Here is a 19,247-nt window from a genome sequence, read left to right on the forward strand (position 1 = left end):
CTGTATGAGCTCTTTTCTAACATTCATTGTCACGCTTTTGTTCTAGAGTAGTGCTTCCCAAATTCTGTGGTGAAAGTCTAGGTTTTAAAATTTTCCCATTCATTGCAGAGAGATACTTTTGTGAAGTAAAAATGTCAAAGACATGTTAAATTTCTTTGGAAGTTTTTAAATGGTTTCTGAACTTACTACAGGCTGGTAACAGTTTGAGGGTCAAGCATTAGGAGGCAGACTACATTTTGAGTAGCACTATACTAGAGTATATCTGGTTTCTTACAAGGACCACTTTTCTTGGAAACTTGTGACTTTCTGAAATGTTCTTTTTGAGTATAGATTCCATTAGCATTGATCATAAATCTTGATTTTCACAATTATCCTATTAGCAGTGGTTTGCTCTAATTTGCCTCATAAACCAGTAAAATGCCCAAGAAAATGTCCTTGCTGTTTTTTGCTGAGCACCACTGTTCTATAAAACTTTCTGTGATGACAGAAATATTCTACGCAGTGTTGTTCTGTTGAATAATCTGTTATCTAATACAGGCATACCTCGGAAATATTGTGAATTCAGTTCCAGACCACCACAGTACAGTGAATATTGCAATAAAGTGAGTCACAAATAAGTAGTGTACATGCCTAAATTGAAAAGTACTTTATTGCTTTAAAAAAGTGCTATCATGAAGGAAATATTAAATGTGGTTTAATATTTATATAATAAAATATGAATCATATGCTGTGTGAAGTTGTCAGTTCAGTTCAGTCCCTCAGTCGTGTCCGACTCTTTGCGAAACCCATGGACTGCAGCACCCCAGGCCTCCCTGTCCATCACCAACTCCCAGAGTTTAGTTAAACTTATGTCGATTGAGTTGGTGATGCCATCCAACCATCTCATCCTCTGTGTCCCCTTCTCCTCTTGCCTTCAGTCTTTATTGGGCACCTACCGACCTGGGGAGTTCATCTTTCAGTGTCCTATCTTTTTGCTTTTTCATACTGTTCATGGGGTTCTCATGGCAGGAATACTGAAGTGGTTTGCCATTCTCTTCCCCAGTGGACCACATTTTGTCAGAACACTCTACCATGACCCGTCCGTCGTGGATGGCCCTACACGGGCATGGCTCATAGTTTCATTGAGTTAGACAAGGCTGTGGTCCATGTGATTAGATTTGTTAGTTTTCTGTGATTGTGTGTGGAGTTGTAGACAAATATATTGCTCGGCAGTTTCTTAAAACAACAATGAGGTTTGCCACATTGTTATCTGTACTGTGCAGTGCTGTTTAATGGCTTTCCTACAGAATAAATTCTTTCAGAATTGGAGTCAGTGCTTTCAAACTGCTGCCTTATCAACTAAGTTTATGTAACATTTTAAATCTTTTGGTGTCATTTCAGCAGTATCCACAGCATTTTCACCAGGAGTGTATTTCATCTCAAGAAATCACTTTCTTTTTTAAAAAAGTTTGTTTATTTTGGCTGTCCTGGCTCTTCATTGCAGCGCCTGGGCTCTTTGTTGCTGCTTGAGAGCTTTTTCTAGTTGTGGTATGCAAGCTTCTCATTGTGGTGGCTTCTTTTGTTGCAGAGCACAGGTTCTAGAGTGTGGGCTCAGTAGTTGTGGCACACCTTAGTTGCCCCAAAGTATATAGGATCTTAGTTCTTGGACAGGGAATTGAAGCCGAGTCCCCTGCATCAGCAGGCCGATTCTTAACCACTGAACCACCAGGGTAATCCCGAGAAACTGCTCTCTTTGCTCATCCATAAGCAACCCCTCATCCATTCAAGTTTTACCAGTTTTCTGCAATTCAGTCCCATCTTCAGGCTCCACTTTTAATTCTGGTTCTTTAGCTGTTTCCACCACATCTGCAGTTAACTTCCTGTACTGAAGTCTTGAACTTCTCAAAGTCAACTATGAGTGTTGGAATCAACTTTCTCCAAACTCCTGTTATGTTGATTTTTTTTACCTCTTTCCATGAATCAAAATGTTCTTGATGTCATCTAGAATGGTGAATCATTTCTAGAAGGTTTTCAGTTTGCTTTGCCCAGGTTTATCAAAGGAATCACTACATGTGGCCTTATGAAAAGAATTTCTTAAGGCTTGGAAGTTGAAATTATTCCTTGATCTGTAGGCTGCAGAATGGATGTTGTGTGAGAGGGAGTGGAAACATTAATCTCACTTTACATCTCTGTCAGGGCTCTTGGGTGACCAGGTGCATTGTCAAGGAATAGAAATACTTCGAAAGTAATCTTTTTTTCTGAACAGTAGGTCTCAACAGTTGACTTAAATTATTCAGTAAACTATGTTAGCAGATGTGCTGTCATACAGGCTTTGTTGGTCTATACACAGAACACAGGCAGAGCCCCAGGATTTTCAGAATGGTAAATGAGCATTAGCTTTAATGTAAATTCACCAGCTGCATTAGCCTCCTAACAAGAGCGTCAGCCTGTCCTTTGAAACTTTGAAGCCGTTAACCTCTTCTCTAGCTGTGAATGTCCTAGATGGGATCTTCTTCCAATATAAGGCTGTTTCATCTATATAGAAAATCTATTTGATGTAGTCATTTTCATTAATTGTTTTATATATATATATATATATATATATATATGGACAGTTTGCTGCAGCTTCTACATCAGCATTTGCTGCTCCTTGCACTTGTATGTTATGGATGTGGCTCTTCCCTTAAAGCTCAGGAACCAAGCTCTCTAGCTTCAGAATTCTTCAGCTTTCTTACCTGTCTCAGCAGCCTTCATAGACTTGAAAAGCGTTAGCACTTAGCTCTGGATTAGGCTTTGACTTAAGAGAAGGGGACGACAGAGGATGAGATGTCTGGATGGCATCACCGACTCGATGCACATGAGGTTTGAGTGAACTCCGGGAGTTGGTGATGGACAGGGAGGCCTGGCGGTGCTGCAGTTCTTGGGGTCGCAAAGAGTCGGACACGACTGAGCAACTGAACTGAACTGATGGCTTTTTGATCTTCTAGCCAGACCACTTGAATTCTTTTTTTCACATTAGCAATAATGCTGTTTTGCTTTTGTATTCTAATGTTCACTGGAGTAGCACTTTTAATTTCCTTCAAGAACTTTTCCTTTGCATTCACATCTTGGCTAACTGTTTAGTATAAGTGGTCTAGCTTTTGGTCTGTCTAGCTTTTGACATGCCTTTTTAACTTTTGATTTAAAGTGAGAGATGTACAATTCTTCCTTTCACTGGAACACTTAGGCACCACTATAGGGTTATTAGTTGGCCTGATTTCCATATTTCTGTGTCTCAGGATATAGGGAGGCCCAGGAAGAGGGAGGGAGATGGAAATGGCCATGGCCTGCGGGTAGAGCAGTCAGCGCACACATATTTATTAAGGTGACTGTCTTATCTAGACATGGTTTGTGGTGCCCCAAAACAGTTACTCCTGTAACATCAAAGATCTCTGATCACAGATCGCCATAACAAATAGAGTAACTGATAGAAAGGTTTGAAATGTAAGAATTACCAGAATGTGACACAGACATGAAGTGAGTGAATGCTGTTGGAAAGATGGCTCCAGTAGACTTGTTTAACACAGGGTTGCTGCAGACCTTCAGTTTGTGAAAAGTATGCTATCTGTGAAGCACAATAAATCAAAGCATGATAAATCAAGGTATGCCTCTATACTAGTCAGTAGTCACATGTAGTTATCACCTGAAATGTAGTTACTGTGACTAGGAACTGAATTTTTAATTGTTTTAAATATAAATAGCCACATGTGCATTGGACAACTCAAGTCTATCTTATATCTCCCACACAGCTTTCATACTTGAAAGTAGCATAGAGATCCTTTATCAGACCACTTATTTGGACCACTGTTTCCATTGCCCAGAATTTTTTAGTACTTGTAGAATATAAGCAGTTTCAGAGTGAATTTGTAGGAGGAGAGAAATTAGAGGAAATGGATTGAGATAAGAGTTAAGTTAATTAGTTTATTTGTGGCTGCACTGGGTCTTCATTGCTGCTTGACCTTTCTCTGGTTGCGGCGAGCAGGGGCTCCTCTCTGGTTGTGGTGCACAGACTTCTCATCTTGGGGTCTTCAGTAGTTGTGGCTCTCAGGCTCTAGAACATAGATGAGAGCCTGTAGTAGTTGTGGTGAACTAGCAGAGCTAGTAGTTGTGGTGCGTGGGCTTTATTGCCCTATGGCATGTGGAATTTTCCCAGACCAGGGATTGAACCTGTGTCCCCTGCATTGGCAGGGAGAGTCTTAACCACTGGACCACGAGGAAGTCCAAGAAGAGGAAGTATTGTTTTTTTAAGTAACCTTTTATTCCTAGAGCTTAAGTGTCCTGGACCTAGATCCTAAAATTGCAACCAGCTACATTTTCTGTAACAGTTGTTGGGTTCAAAGTGTTGTGTTTAACAGTTCTCTATCACCAGAAATGATTTGCAACCTAGTATAGTTGGCCAGAGGTTAGTGATACGATAAAATTTGTATTTATGGAACAACCAGATTAGCATAGTTATGTTCACTTCATCCTGGGGTCCTGGGTTCCAGTATAGCCTCCTCTGTAATTTGGTTATCTGTCTTTTAAGTTTTACAGTTCTCTCGGCACAGATACGGTACAAATAATGGAGGTTAGTAGGTGGTGTGGAAATACCACCTCTTCATCCTAGTTTCCTAGAAGGGGCAATGAGAGACCCACCTCCTATTGTCTCATTGCATAGAGTTTGTGTTTCCTTGATCCAGCTTGAGGTTCTTGTTGCATCCTGTTTTCTCTCCAGTAGATTCCACTGCAGACCAGTGGATATGATAGAATCTGTGAGAGGAGTGAGCATAGTGTTTGTGACAGATTTTTTTTTTTTAACTGTCATAATCTGACCATCTCCAGCATATTATAAATTTGAGAATGTTGAATATCTGCTATCCTTCCTAGGCTGGTTTCTGCTTGACAGCTCATGTATTTCAGCTTTTAGGTCCACAAGTATACTGTATTCTTTCCAGGTGGCTCAGTGGTAAAAAGTCTGAGATGCAGGAGACGTGAGTTTGATCCCTGGGTCAGGAAAATACCTTGGAGAAGGAAATGACAACCCACTCTAATATTCTTGCCTGGGAAATCCCATGGCTAGAGGAGCCTGGCAGGCTACAGTCCATGGGGTCGCAAAGAGTGGACATGACTTAGTGACTAAGCAACAACAGTATACACATTAGGCAATACACAGAAACTTAAAGAAGTCTGGCTCCCCGCTCCAGTCATCTTCCCTCTTTCCCCTGCTCAAGAAAGGCCTGTCCGTTCATGTTTCTAGCTCAGGTCTCAGTGAATAGAATCCGATTGGTTTAGGATAATGGGAAGTGACAGGGCAAAGAATGGCACTGGCATTTATAGACATTTTTTACACAAGAGGCTGTAAATTGTCCCTTCCAACTCTTTGGACTATTAGAGGATAGAATGGCATGCCTTTTCTCCTATAAGCCTCATGGTGACTCTGAGCTGAGAAACCTCCTACCCCCTCAAATAATACAAAACCCAGATAAATAACCTCTGCCTGGTTGGTTCTGATTGATCACCAGCTAAGTTTTCAGTCTTGTGCTTGACTGGTTGTGTTTTTTCTTTTTTTCCTTTCAGTTAGTTTTCCAAGCCTCCTAAGAGAAACAATGTTTAGATCAGTCCTCTTAGTGAAGGACTTGGCCTGGCATGTAAGAAATTCATCTCTCAAAGGAATGGATAAGGGAAATAGGTGGGAAGCCAGCTCAGTTAATATATGATGGTCATAGTACATTAAGTCTGGGCTTAGAAATATGTTACTAACTGCTGTAGCTGATTTGAATGGATTATAGTTTTTGTTTGTTTTCAAACGTTAACATGTTTGGAAAAGTGAAAATTGATGCTTTAGGAAGTTGCAGAAAATCCAACTAGGTAAATACTACAAAGAAACAAAAATATCTGGCCCAGGCACTAAGCAGAAAACTGGGGTGTGGTTTATATTTTTCTCCCTTCTTGACAGTGTGAGGGGCATGTTATGGCTTCTTGATTCTTGATTAGTAATAGTAAATATTGATGTTAGTACATCTTCCTTCCTTTTCTACTAAGATATTACTGAGTTTTCACTGCTTGTAGTTCTTCATATAGATAACTGTCCTAATGAGTTATCTTAAGGGACCTGTAAACCCTAAAGGCTACTTTTTCCATATTTGTGGGTTTTGCCAGTTTTCTTTACTGTGAATATTCTGTGTTATACAGTTTCAGGGTATAAAAAGCTTGAAAACAAATATTCCTCTACTGACTATCTTCTTGTTGCTGAAGCTGGTAGCTGGAAGAATCTTGGGTGGCTGCAGTGATAAGTTTCATGAATCATTTGTATAATTCTTTATTTTTGCTCACTGTTGGTGGGGATGAACCACTTCAGAATGAGAGAGACATTGAACCTGCCTTGTTTTTGAGGAACTTGTCACTGAAATGTGTTGAGATATCAAAGAGAAAGTTGGGACAAAGAGTTAGTTCCAACTATAAGAGGACTTGTAGCAGTGTCTTGTAGCATACAGACTTCATTATGGCTTGTCTCCATTCATGCTCTTCTGGAAGGCCTATTTGATTCTATCACAATTCCCTTCTACCATCTGAAAAAAATGAATGTCTGTTTCTCCCTTTCAGCAGTTGGGTTTTGATATAGAGGTTAGTCAGTTGGATATGGAGAGAAGGAAGTTCACACTATAGATTTAGAATTTTAGGGAATTCCCTGGTGGTCCAGTAGTTAGGAGTCCACGCTTCCACTGTCGGGGGCCTAGGTTCAATCCTTGGTCAGGGAACTAAAATCCCACAAGCTGCATGACATGGCCACGAAGAACAAAAAGAAGAATTTGGTCACCAGCCTTCTCAGAGTTTATAATTGGGATTTGTTAGAGTTTAGGCATGTGTATACAAACCCTTTCCCAAAGGAAGGATTTCCCTGGGGGTTTAGTGGTTTAAGGCTCCCTGCCTCCAATGCAGGGGTCACGGTTCAATCCCTGTTTGAGGAGCTAAGTAAGATTCTATGTGCCACACAGCATTCTGCCCCCCTCCCCCCCCAAAAAAAAATACAAAGGAAGAACTGTGGGACAGTGCATATGACATTGAAACTATAAGAGCCCTGAGAAACCATAAGCTATGGTGAGGAGTTTAGGATATTTTTTTTAAAGAAATAAAAGATTTGATCCCAGGATAAGTTGGGAAAGTAGCATGCTGAGTAGGCTTGGATTCTTTCTATCCACATATACTTAAGCAACAGTAATTGGGCCAAGTGCAAACTTAATCCTCTATTTCCTTTTCTCAGGGTGCCCCATGAGATCAAGAAAAATGCAGGTAGTAGGAATTGTAGATAGAAAAAACGTCAGTATAGATCCTCTCAGGCATTGATAAAGGGCTTTGGGGGAAAATTTACTTCCCCTCATCCTCCATCCTAGATTGTCAGTTTCCCAAAAAATGCTTCTTCCACTTGAAAAATTATATTATTTTAACATACTAATCAACAAGAAAAGATAAGAATAGGTTATATATTAGAAAGAGATGGCAGTTGAGAGTGGCTGTCAAGAGAAGATGAATTTCAGAAAAGCAGAGACTAACCCCACATAGTCCTCAGCATCTCTGGGAGCTTTTGGGGCCCAGCCAAAATCTAACCAATCCTTCAAATCCCCTTCTAATTCATAATAATTTTAAAATAAATATTTGTCTTTTTTTTTTCTTCTGCCTCCTCCTTTAAGATAAAAATACATGCTGCTTCTATACCCGTCCATTTCTATACCCGTCCATTGGAACGAACCTTGAGGGAGTGGTAAAGGAGCTGTTTAAAGAGGAAACAATAGGGAAAACTCTCTGACCTTAGTTTATCCCCTCATCTGGTTCTTCATTTGTCCCTGCTGAGGAACAGAACTTGTCTTTTGTCTGTAACACAAATACATCTTTACCTCCCTCCTTCCCACTTCCCCCCCAACCCGCTCTTCTCACTCCCTTCTATTATGGTTCCAATCAATGATGTCATTATGTGTGCCATTCAACTGCTGTTGAACCACTTGGCTGTAGGAATTTGGAAGAGCAAAGACGCAGAATGGAATTTTTCTCCTGCCCAGGACTGTTGAAAATGTATTCTAGTTTTAACTAGAGAAATAGGAGTCAAGTTTTTCTTTGCTCAATTTCTACCCTCCCTCTGTTGCCTGGCTGTGGATGAGAAGAATATTGTGGAGAAATGTTAGGAGTATAAATTGAGTATTTTAGAGGAAAAACTTTAAAAATTGGGGGGAGCAAGATGAAATTTTTGGTGTTATGTCAACATTTATGGCTGTTTTGCTCTGTTCATTGTAAATTAGATTTTTGAGAAGTTTCTAATAGAGGGTTATATTTCCCTAAGGTATGTGGAATCTTGTACCATTTCACTTTATTTTTCTCTTATTTCATTCATCTAATTTGAACCCAAAGAACTAGAGGTATGAAAGTTTGTAGTAAGGAAAAACTCACTGTCTTTTTTATTTCCTATGGTTGATACCCCACCCCCACTAATGTCTTCACATTCCTTCTTCTAACATGTCAGAACTGATGACTTTGATAAAAAACAAGTTTTATGCCTCTCTGTGGTCCCCCTTAGTCTTTGCTCCAGGAATAAACAAACTCTGGAAAAGGAGGGGAATACTACATTCTTTTGAGTCTGTTTTACTTTTAAATATCTTTAACTGTTTTTGCCAACCAAGTTCTTGAGGTGAGATCATTCTCTGAATACCAGTTTTTAATTTTTATTTACTAAAAAAATTTTTTTGGCTGTGCCTCACAGCACATGTCTTCTTAGTTCCCCAACCAGGGATCAAACCTATGCCCCCTGCAGTGAAAGCACAGAGTTTTAACCACTGGACCACATGGGAAGTCCCTGAGTGCCAGTTTTTTAAAAGGTACCACTCTTAGTAGCATAAGATTTTTAAAACCCATCTGTAAATCATACCTGATTGTATGTCTAGTTGTATGTCTTAATTTTGGGGTGACCAGTAAGCTAGCCTGGCTGTCTTAAGCAGAGTAATGGGTGTCCAATCTCCCTATGCCTGCTCATTCAGTCCTTTCTGATTCTTTGCAACCCCGTGGACTGTAGCCCACCAGGCTTCTCTTCATGGGATTTCCCAGGCAAGAATACTGGAGTATTTTGCCATTTCCTTCTCCAGGGGCTCTTCCCAACCCTGGGATTAAACCCGTCTCCTATATTGGCAGGTGGATTCTTTATCATTGAGCCACCTGGGAAGCCATAGATACTCTCCCTAGCTCCGGGGAAATGTGAACCAACTGTCTGAATCCAAATCTGTCAGTCTTTCAAAATCTGTATGGAAGGAAAAAGTGTGGGATGATGTTTGTTTGTTTGGTGGGGATTTTGGTATGTGTTTGTGTTATTAATTCTTGGGAGGATACATAATTTTAGTGTTCAGAAGTTCTTCATGATGTGAGAGCAGTAGCATTATAGGAATGTTTAAGATGTATTTTAATACTTGAGTAATACTGTTTGTTGGGTTGACATTGCTAAGGAGTGGTAACATTTTAAAGAATACAAATGGGTTTGATTCAGGTAAGGTTTGATAATTACATAGCTCATTTTCTTATGTACTCACCAAAATAGTAAAGTTGCTTTTTATGCCTGAGAGCTGAATCGGGTCAAAGAAAATCCTATGGATTTTGGAGTTGGGAATGGGAATGAGATAGAACATCATCAGATCATGAGATGTTTTATAGGAGGATCCTTGGTAGTGATGTTTGCAAACTAGCAAAGACCCTGTTTTTAATGAAATCTAAAGGTCCGTCTAGTCAAGGCTATGGTTTTTCCAGTGGTCATGTATGGATGTGAGAGTTGGACTGTGAAGAAAGCTGAGCGCCGAAGAACTGATGCTTTTGAACTGTGGTGTTGGAGAAGACTCCTGAGAGTCCCTTGGACGGCAAGGAGATCCAACCAGTCCATTCTAAAGGAGATCATTCCTGGGTGTTCTTTGGAAGGAAAGATGCTAAAGCTGAAACTCCAGTACTTTGGCCACCTCATGCGAAGAGTTGACTCATTGGAAAAGACTCTAATGCTGGGAAGGATTGGGGGCAGGAGGAAAAGGGGATGACAGAGGATGAGACGGCTGGATGGCATCACTGACTCGATGGACATGAGTTTGAGTGAACTCCGGGAGTTGGTGATGGACAGGGAGGCCTGGCGTGCTGCGATTCATGGCATCGCAAAGAGTCAGACACGACTGAGTGACTGAACTGAACTGAACTGAAAGTCCCTTGTTAAGATTTAGAAAATGTTAACTTCTTTCCTCCCTTCCCTTTCCTTTATTACTCTTTTCTCATATTTTTAAAGATAATATTTTAACCCATTACCTTCTCATCCCCAGAGCAGATTGTTGGGACAGATATAGAAATGTATTAATCCCTAGCAGTGAAGATACCTTATTGAGGAGGAGATCATATTTGAAATGCTTGGTGTCTGGGTATTAGAAAGTATTTATTGGGTGAGAAGTTTATTGAGGTATAGAGTAGAGGAGGCAGTTTTAGAATTTTTACTGTCCTGTTCATGCTTGGGTGTGAAATGTTTCAGGAGGAAGAGCAACTGGAGATGAACAGATCTGCAAGATGAGAGGTTTTATATGATGGATCTCTTTAGTGCTCTAAATGAACAAGCAAAACATGAGTCTTAAGAGAAGAGCATCTGTTCTGTCTGTTCTCCACTTCATTGAAACTTCCTCTGTATCAGTTCTATAGAAAAGAAACAAAACAAAACAAAAAAAAAAACCTTTGTGTGCCTGAACCTGTTGGCCTCTCTCTCTTCCCCACATGCCTGAGGTGTTCCCTGATCTTGTTTTGGCATGTTCTTCCTGTATGGAACTGCACTGGTAAGAGTGTCTGCTCCTCTATTTCAGTTCTAAGAGGGCAGCATGACTCGTGTCTCTTAAAAGAGTCAGCTGTGATTCCTTTCATTTTCCCTTCACATTCCTGCAACTGAGATAACCTGTTTGTAGGAAGCAAAAGCTTTTTTGGAAGGTCCCTAGTACTTTGGGGGAAAATTTGGAGTGGACTAGCTGCCTTATTTGGTTTTGTGAGGTTTTGCTGTTGGGGCTGGGAGATTGGGGAGTTTTTGTTTGCTTTGTTTTGTTGATCTGTATAGTCTCAAAGCTATTTGCAATTACTCCCAACTGTTGCTGCATGTAACAGTTACCAGGGGTCTCTTACAGTTCCCTAGGCTCTTCCTTTTGAGATTCAGATTTATTAAGTTGGGGTAAAGCCAGAAATCTGTCTTTTAAAATATCTCAGGTGAAAAGAAACTGTTTTCCTAGTGTTCATTGTAAGTTTTTGAATGCTCAGGTAACCGTTGTCCTTCATTCTCCGTGTATTTTGGTTAAGACAGAATTCACTTCCCCTCAGAAGTTTTTAGCTTCCCTCTACTGACTTCTTGACATTTCTGCCAAGCTCTGCATCACTTAAGAGCAGCAGCTTCCTGGCTTTTAAGTGAGGGAGGTTGGGATTTTAATAGAAATTTGGCTTCCAGGGGTCTCAAGTGTGAAGCCTTCATTTCCTCCATGTTCTTGCTTTGTCCTACAGTCAGCTAGAGCAAGACCGAGATGACCTCCTCGGGGGTTAGAGAAGAGTGGGGGTTGGAGAAGCTTGATTTGGACAAGAGAAAAAGTGATGGGAGCTGGTGACTCAGGAGAGTGTTTGGTTCTGAGCTGTACTGGGGCTTTAGATACTGTAAAGATAAGAGGAGATAAAGTTCCTGGTCATCTCTACTTCTGGTGTAACTTTACAGTTCTTCGGCACCCTTCTAGCCCTAGAAAGTTGATTCTGATCTTAATAGCTAAAAGATTGTTGAGAGTAAGTAAGATTGTAGTATTGGGAGATGTGTTTTGTGTATGAGTGTGGCAGGCAGTATTGGAGTATCTCTTTACTCTTTGTGTGCTAAGATCATGGCATTCCCTCTGCTAGTCCAGTCTTTCACTTTTACTCCTGCTTAGGCTCTGTGCATTGGTCTTTAGGACCACCTCAAGTTCTGTGGACTGACTGGCATAAAGGCTCAGGAATAAACATGTTCAAATGAATCTCAGAAACTGGGGCAGGGAGGTGACAGCTGTGTGTTCAAGCATTGAAGTGTTTCTGAGAGAAAAACCATCAGTTGCTGTCACTCACTCTTGAGTATGAAATTAGAAGCCCACTCACCCTGGAGTGTTTCATAACCTTTACCTCTGGGAAGTCAAGGCCATGTCATTATTAATCTACCATCGCCTGAAAGCCCCCAGGCTCTGCTTTTCATCCTGCCATCAGTCACATGGCAGTGAAAGTCAGGAAAGTCACCAAAAGGCTCCTGCTTTCCTTTTTGCCTTACTCTTACCTTACATTGGGGTGCTTCCCTGGTGGCTCAGAGGTTAAAGCGTTTGCCTCCAATGCAGGAGACCCGGGTTCAATCCCTGGGTCGGGAAGATCCCCTGGAGAAGGAAATGGCAACCCACTCCAGTATTCTTGCCTGGGGAATCCCATGGACGGAGAAATCCATGAGGTCGCAAAGAGTCTGACAGGACTGAGTGACTTTACCTTCACCTTCACCTACCTTACATTCCCTTGGAAAATCGGATTGGCCTGAGAACTGTTAGCATCTTAGTGTGGTAATTCATTTACAAAAAGAGGCAGTTATTTGGGTTTTTTGCAAACTGTGATCCTCATTGCTCACTATCAGCCTCCTTTCCATCACTCCAAGGAAAAGACTTCTGAGAAAATAACTGTTAAAGAAGGATTTTTAAAAAGTGGCATGGTTTAGGTCCTGATGGGAATATACATGAGACTCTTACCTTGAACAGTGTTGGAAGTGAACAATAGCTCAGTCTTTAAAACAGCTATAGGAGAAGGACCAATTCCAACTCAGCAGTACCTCAGCTTCCCTGAAATGCCCCTTTCTACTTGTAAGGATATATCTGGCTGAATTTAGATTGGAATTTCTGCTTCTCATACACAGTATAAGAAGGGATGATGTGAGTGAGCTGACCAGAAAAAAATACCTGGCTTGGTTAATTATTTTGGTTGCCTATCAGGATAGTAAGGATATCTCTTATTTGAATTCAGTAAGTTCTCTTGCTTTGTGTTTTAGAATTTACTGAGTTCAGGTTCCCTACATAAGCCTGGGTTATATTTGGGTCACTGTTGTTTTGTTTCTCCTAGTTTCTCTCTATGATCCAGAGTGACATCGGTAATAAGATTGAAAAAGGTGAATGCTTTTAACACAGAGCCCATGGGGTGCTAAATTAAGTCAGAATGGACACTTTTTGGTAGAGCAACACAGTAAACTTGAAACAGTATTCTTTATTGGATTCAGGATAAAATTAGTAAGTTTTGAAAAATGTTCACTTGAATTTGAATCTTGAAGATACGGGTTTTGTTTGGAAGATAGAGCTGGAACTCCATTTGGGTAGAGGTTTTATCTTTGGTACTTTTTGTCATAAAAAGAGGCAATCACTTTAGAAAGCATCTATGATATTCAGGCTGCCAGTTGTTGCAGCTGGTCCTCCACTTGGGACTTAATTTCTGGCTATGGTATATACACTGTGAAAACATTGACAGGAACTCTTAATTTAAAAATTCTAGGACTTCCCTGGTGATCTAGTGGTTAAGAATCCACTTGCCAATGTAAAGGACACAGGTTCAATCCCTGATCTGGAAAGATGCAGCATGCTGGGGGGGCGACTAAGCCTGTGGGCCATAGCTACTGAGCCTGAGCTCTAGAGCCTGGGAACTGCAACTACTGAAGCCTAGAGCCAGTGCTCCTCAGCAGGAGAAGCCAGCGCAGTGAGAAGCCTGCACACGGGAACTGGAGAGTAGCTCCTGCTCTCCACAGCTAAAGAAAGCCTGCACACAGTAACAAAGACCTCCTGCAGTCATAAATGAATAAATAAATGATTTTTAAAAAATGATAAACTTCTAGCTATAACCTTGTACTTCCTTGCCCTTTCTTTTTCCTTCTTGGGACATTGAGGGTTTTGTTTTTTTTTTTTCTAAATTAACCCCATTGTATTTAGAGAGGAATGAATTCTTCAAGGACCAGTAACAACCCTGTGACTAACTGTATTTCATCTTATCTATTAAGTTTCAACTCAGGATCTGGGTGTTTGATCTCCTTCTCTCTCTCTCTCCCCCCCCCCCCCAGGCCTCAGTAGTGAAAGCACTCTGTCCTAATCACTGAACTGCCAGGGAATACCCTGATCGCCATTTCTCCTTTTTTAAATTTGTTTATTTGGCTGCACCAGGTTGTGTCGTGCCGAATCTTTAGTTGCAGCATGTGGGAGCCCTGACCAGGGATTGAACCAAGGCCCCCTGCATTAGGAGCAGAGTTTTAGCCACTGGACCACCAGGAAAGTTCCCCTGATCACCATCTCTTGATATCTCATGTTTCTCTCTCACCTCAATACTTCTGGCCCCTCCTTTCTGAATAGAAATTATTTTCAAAACCACTTGCCAGGGACAGGCCATACATTTTACTCCAAATTTTATAGCAGTCAATACAAAGAGGAAAACAAAATTACACTATTTACAGTGATTACCAGGGCTTCCCTTGTGGCTCCGGTAAAGAATTCGCCTGCCAGTGCAGGAGGCGAGGGTTCAGTCCCTGTGTTGGGAAGCTCCCCTGGAGAAGGAAATGGCAACCCACTCCAGTATTGCCTGGGAAATCCCATGGATACAGGAGCCTGGCGGGCTACAGCCCATGGGATCGCAGAGAGTCAGATGCGACTTAGCAACTAAACAACAGCAACAGGGTTCAAAATAAAAATTAACAAGTTGCTCATCAAAAGCGTAATTATTATGGGCCTGGGATTCAGAAAGAAAAAATTCCCCATGGATCCTCACAGTGCAGTAATATAATGAACAACGGCACACATCTTTATAGTCACTCAGTTGTGAATTTATAAATCCTGTGAGGTTAAGGATCTTTTTTTTTTCTTACTCATCTTTTATTCCCAATGCCAGAACATTGTCTGACCCAGAGTAGACTCTCAGTGGATATTTGAATGACTAGTGGATGAATGGTTTAATTTTATAGTTTCAGTGTTATTTTGACGATGTTGATAGAAACTGATGTGTAATTTATGAAAGCATTTCCTCAAGGGCCTTGAGAGCACCTGGAATTGGGTCTATAGCGTTAGAGGTCAAATCCTTTCTCAGTTCCCTTGGACCTTACTTTATATAGATATCTGTTTTGGTAGTCATTAATTGTTAGGGATGATGAAATCAGTAAAGCCTGGTAGCATAAATTTTCTTTTTTTAGGGTCCCAGGAAGAGATGTAATAGTACCTGATGGAGAAGACTGGTTTTGCTGAGTTCTGTTCTGCTACACTTAACTCTAAATATGATCCTCTGTCCAAATATCATTTGCCTTGCAACTAAAGGAAATTATTTTGTCATGTTGATAGTGAGTCTGATTCTTAACAACTTTTTTTTTTCTTTTCTAATTTTTATTTATTTATTGTCTACACTGGGTCTTTGTTGCCCTGTGCCAGCTTTCTCTAGTTGTGACAAGTGGAGGCTACTTTTGTTGCAGTGTGTAGGTTTCTTTTGCTGTGGAGCCCAGGCTCTAGGTGTACCAGCTATAGTAGTTGCAGCACACGAGCTCAGTAGCTGCAGCACACAGGGCCTAGAGCTTGGGCTCAGTAGTTGTGGCACATGAGCTTAGTTGCCCTGTGGCATGTGGGATCTTCTTGGACCAGGACTGGAACGGGACTCTTAACCACTGGACCACCTTTTAATAGCTTCTGATGACTTCACTTCTAGTGTGGAAGAAGGACATTAGCTTCAGAATGCTGCTGATGGTCTCGAACTTTGTTTCAAGCACCAGAAAGAAGCAGTTGAAATAATGCCTAACATTTATTGAATATCTATATGGTAGTTCCTATGTACTAAGCATTGTCACAGATATAATTTGTACCTTGGGGCGATCTGGGATGTCTCAGCCTTTCATATCCATTGTACAAGGATTATCTAAGGATTTGCCAGATATGAAAGAGAAACAGGAAGAAAAATGAATTTTGAAAAGTTGAAGATGTCTTCTAAAGAGTTCAGTTTGAAACTATCTTATTCCATGATGGAAAATGCAGTGATAGTGATTCATGAAAGCATTTGGCTTTATTGAATATATATCATACTTTGTGCCTTTTGCTGCTTATATGGGCTGTCTCCTCTTTCACACAATTCTCTTTTTTTTTATCTCCAAGCTTTTGAAAAGAAAAACAAGGCAGTTATTGGGAGATGTGAGTGAGGATCGTGTGTGCTAAAGTTATTGACGTCAGGCCTTTAAGTCTTGAATGAGAAAATGGGGAAGTGAGGTGGATCAATCAGTCCAATGCCTGTGTTTAGTCAGTGAGGACACGTTTGTCTTCTGACTTAGGATGCAAGTTGTGTTTTGAGGAGTTTTCACTTGATAGCAAATAAGGGTGCTTCAGACTCCAGTACTATTCAAGAGCATGCCTGGAAAGAAAAAGAATTTGTTAGTTGTTGAAGGTTTGTGGGAGGGAAGTAGGGGAGGGATGAAGAAGGGAAAGATTTGCAAATGCATATGACACTGAGCTGCCTGCAGATGCACCCCTTTTATGCACTTGAGCATGGCCTGGGGGAGCATTGGCCTGATGAATGCAGAGAGAGATGCATTTTGATCGATGTAATTTCCCTCAGATGGGTGTCACCATCCCACGAATCAAAACCTGTCAGCAAGGAGCTAAAGATGGAGTGAAGTTTATTGTACATTTGTTGCCATGTGACACCGTCACGCTAGAAGGGTCAAGTGAGAGATCATTAGAACTGTGTTGATTTACTGGGCCTGTTGTGCACTTTCCCTGCAGCGCAAGGAGGAAAGAGGCTTTAGGAAGGGAGCTGAGGGGCACTGGGTAGGGAAGGAAGAGCAGGCATGCACAAAATAAGTAAAACCCCCACTGGTCTCTGCGGATGAGGTGTGTACAGACTGTTCATAGGGGATGGGAGGTGGGGGCATCTGTATGGTTTCCCCCACCCCCTCACCTTAAAGCCCCTGGTAGATTTGGAGCAGATGCTCTGCCTGGATCTCCAGGAGAGGCACCAAAGGATTAAAAAAGGGATCCCAAGGGAAAATCCATAACTAGCCTTAGTGGCTAGAGAAATATATCTGCTCAACCTCACACACCCTTCTTTTTTCTTCCCTCATTCTTTCCTCACCTTTGAGCTCAAAAAGAAACGGAGGAAATTTAATTTAAAAGTCAAACTCCCATTCTGGGATATACCAAAGTAGAGAACCAGAGGAAAAAATGTCCCACACATTCCAACTAGACACAGACTTTGTGAAGAGAATGGGTCTATGGTTTGTGCTGAGAGAATAGATAGGTTTCAGCAGTAATATCTCCCTCTGTGATTTGAACTTGCTGAAATATCCCTGTGAATTGTGAAAGTCGCTCTTTCATGTGTGACTCTCTGCGACCCCATGGACTATACAGTCCCATGGAATTCTCCAGGCAGGAGTACTGGAGTGGGTAGCTGTTCCCTTCTCTGGAGGTTCTTCCCAATCCTGGGATTAAACCCAGGTCTCCCACATTGCAGCTGACCCACTAGGGAAGCCTCAAGTATCCCTAGCACTGCATTGATTGGAAAAAATCCTGTGGTGGTAGTTCAACAAGATACGGTCTAGTCCTGCCTATGCCCAGAAAGGCTATGTTCAGTTCAGTCGTGTCTGACTCTTTGTGACCCTATGAATTGCAGCACACCAGGCCTCCCTGTCCATCGCCAACTCCCATCCAGCCATCTCATCCTCTGTCGTCCCCTTCTCCTGCCTGCAATCCCTCCCAGCATCAGAGTCTTTTCCACTGAGTCAACTCTTCACATGAGGTGGCCAGAGTATTGGAGTTTCAGCTCTAGCATCAAACCTTCCAAAGAACACCCAGGACTGATCTTGTTTAGAATGGACTGGTTTATTTCCCTTAAAGCTGTTTCCTGCTTGGCCTGGAGGCTTAATAAAATGGTTTGTTCATCTACAATGTTCTATAGAGATTCTCGTTTTGAAATTTCCATTTATATCTCTTATTCACTTTTAGTAGTGGTAGATAAAATTAAGAAAAACTTCCTAGTGGTTTTGGTAAAGAAAAATATAGTGAGGCCTGTGTTCATTGGAACCCCTAATTCTTTTCATGCAGTTCAACATATGGAATAGCCAATTAACTGAAATTAGAAACAAGTTCCTTTGAGAAAATGTTAAGTATGAGACTACTAATTAGAGTCCTTTCCCTAGATTCCTGGTTATGAAGTAGAGGCATCTGGTTGGTAGAAAGGGGATGTGATCTTAGCATTGAGCTAAGGGTCCTTGTGATCCTTCTTCCCTTGGAAATTAAGCACTACTTCCATTCTGCTACTATTCTTCCAAAGAAATGCTTATGTGAGATACCTGAGGTTTTGGTAAAGTTAAGAAGTAGGTTCTCGAGTAAAATGGCTTGGGTTCCATTACTGGCTCTGCTGCTTAACTGTTTGTGAGACTTGGGCAAGTTAAATCTCTCTAAACCTCAGATTTCTTACCTGTAAAATGACCTGCTATGTATGTCATAGTACCTATTATCTTTAAGGTTGTTAAAACAGTTAAATGAAATATTGCATGTAAAGAACTTCATATAGTACCTGGCACATAGTAAGCACCCACACCCAAATAATAGTGGCTATAATATAATCATGATTATTTTAATTTATGATTATTAAAGATAAGAATACTTTTTTCCTTTGAACCTGGCCCAGTGTTTTACAGTAGTTTAGATTACACTAATTATATGCCCACTGTGGATTTGCTGATGGTTATAATGAAAAAGGCAGACAAATATATGTAGGCAGTATTCTGTTCTACTAATACACTATGATTAAGTGATGATAACTCATGTGTAGGATTCTTCAGTTCTTCAATAGCTACCAACTTTTCTTAGCTTCTTTCTTCCTTGCTAGAAGGCAGGTGCAGCACAAGGGAGAAAATGAACGTTTCTCAAGCTGAAAGAACCAAAGTAAGACTGAGAAAGTAGTCCTGACTACTGTGTTCAGAGAACTGGGCTAGTTAGACAGATTGAACACAGAAAGCTGTTTAGCGACCTTGCTTTTGACTAGGAGAAGGTTCCTCAGCGGAACAAAGACAACTCCATTGTTGGGCTTGAGAGTAAAGGTATTTTAAAAGTTCTTGTGTTTCTGTAGCTCTCTTGGTTGCCTTTCATTTTGACTCTGGTTTTTGGGACACTCAGAGACACACACTGCCTACTTACTGCAGGAATACGAACTTTTTTAGGCTTTTT

At 41.0% G+C, this 19,247-nt stretch overlaps 1 protein-coding gene across 1 annotated transcript in view; it reads left to right on the top strand.

The window, feature by feature from the left end:
• The window catches only part of SARNP (SAP domain containing ribonucleoprotein), a 48,164-nt gene that overhangs the window by 24,380 nt on the left and 4,537 nt on the right, over positions 1-19,247 (top strand). The window lies entirely within an intron of this gene.

Source organism: Capricornis sumatraensis, chromosome 4 (genome assembly GCF_032405125.1).
Source record: "Capricornis sumatraensis isolate serow.1 chromosome 4, serow.2, whole genome shotgun sequence".
NCBI classification, from domain to species: domain Eukaryota; kingdom Metazoa; phylum Chordata; class Mammalia; order Artiodactyla; family Bovidae; genus Capricornis; species Capricornis sumatraensis.